This window comes from Tiliqua scincoides, chromosome 8 (assembly GCF_035046505.1).
Source record: "Tiliqua scincoides isolate rTilSci1 chromosome 8, rTilSci1.hap2, whole genome shotgun sequence".
In the NCBI taxonomy this organism is placed as follows: Eukaryota; Metazoa; Chordata; class Lepidosauria; order Squamata; family Scincidae; genus Tiliqua; species Tiliqua scincoides.
Genome location: NC_089828.1, coordinates 41,408,713 through 41,410,339, shown reverse-complemented (window position 1 = coordinate 41,410,339; position 1,627 = coordinate 41,408,713). Strand labels below are relative to the sequence as shown.

General features: G+C 45.8%; 1 pseudogene; it reads right to left on the bottom strand.

Annotated features, from left to right (window-relative positions):
• Positions 1-1,274: 1,274 nt before the first annotated feature.
• Positions 1,275-1,394, bottom strand: LOC136659785 (5S ribosomal RNA; annotated as a pseudogene).
• Between the last annotated feature and the right edge of the window lie 233 nt (positions 1,395-1,627).

Below are 1,627 nucleotides of genomic sequence, written 5' to 3'. Positions count from 1 at the left end.
TTCTTTTGCCATTTCCCCAGGCTAGGGAATATGCACTCACCCGCTGAATGGAGCAGATCTCATCAGACTTGAAACAACTGCACTGCCTGCTTAGTTTTTCCCCCAGACACAATTCAAGGTGCTCTTTTTCCCCTTTAAAATGCTCAAAAGCTTGGGTCTTCAGTACCTGAAGGACCACCTGAAGGTCCACCTTCTCCCATATGAATCCATAGCTTTTACTATCATCTTGAGCGGTCCTTCTGAAGTAAACAAAAATTGGTGCCATCTGGAAGCACCAAATAAATATCATTGTGATTTATTGTTAAATATAAACATTATTGTTGTCTTATAGGAGCCTTTGCTCATATGCAGACTGGGTATAATAAAAGCACCTCTGTGCATGTGCAGAGTGTGTTTTTCTTACTGCTAGGGAAGTGTTGGAGCAGAGGCAGCTGGGAGCTTTTTCCAATTCTGATCTATAGCACAGGGGTGGCCAAACCACAGTTCTGGAGCCACATGTGGCTCCTTGACATATAATGTGCAGCTCGTGGAAATATGTTGTTTGAGCTCCTTGAGCATCACAATTAATATAAAAGGCAAATAAGAAATAATTTTCAAGCTTTAAATCATTATTTCTTGAATATAAACTCAGAATCCATTGGATTAAAACACAAGTTTAATGTTCAGGTTGAGTAAATTTATTTAAGAATGTAAATGCTTAAATATTGTGGCTCTCCAACATCTGAAGTTTATCGCATGTTTGGCCGCCCCTGCTTTGGCACATCCCTCCTAAGAGACTGTGTTCTTGCCTGCCTCCCTTCAGGAGATGTCACCTTCACTAAGGTTCAGGACAAACCTGAGCCCCAAAGGCAAGGTGCTTGGTGCACTGAAGAAACAAGCAACAACAAACCACGAAATGTATAATTTCCCAGCCAAAGCTGGTAGCTGCTAAACAAACAGCTTAATGCAAACCAGGCTACAAGCGAGTAAAAAATGCAGGAGAAAACTTGCAGGCAGACCCTAAAGACAAGCTACAGTTGCCAAAAAGAGAAAAGGGATGCAGAAGGATCGAAAGACAGATGTATGCCTTCCATATACATATGGAGGTAGATGCTCTTGGACCCAACCTAGGGTGATGTCTCAAATACTCCATTTTTATTGGGAGTGGTGGCGTAGCTGGAAGGGGGGCGGCGCAGCCAGTGTGACAGGGAGGCTCAGTGCGGCGGGCAAGCGGCCCCTCCCTTTGATGCCATTCCCATGGTTGGCAACCTTCAGTCTCGAAAGACTATGGTATAAGCCTACAGCACCTGGTATTCCCAGGCGGTCTCCCATCCAAGTACTAACCAGGCCTGACCCTGCTTAGCTTCCAAGATCAGACAAGATCAGGCATCTGCAGGATAACAGTTGCTGCTTGCCCAGTGGGAGGAGCAAAACGGAGACATACTGGAGCCTGCTGGGAATGGCTCCGAAGGGAGGGGCCACTTGCCCGCCGCGCTGAGCCTCCCTGCCACACTGGCTGCTCGGCCCCCCTCCAGCTACGCCACTGATTGGGAGTAAAATATCCTGTTAAACCCAACAGCATATTGTGGTCTGGTTCCTTATTTACTGAACCTCCAATATGAAAGCTTTCTTGAAACATCTTGTTTTT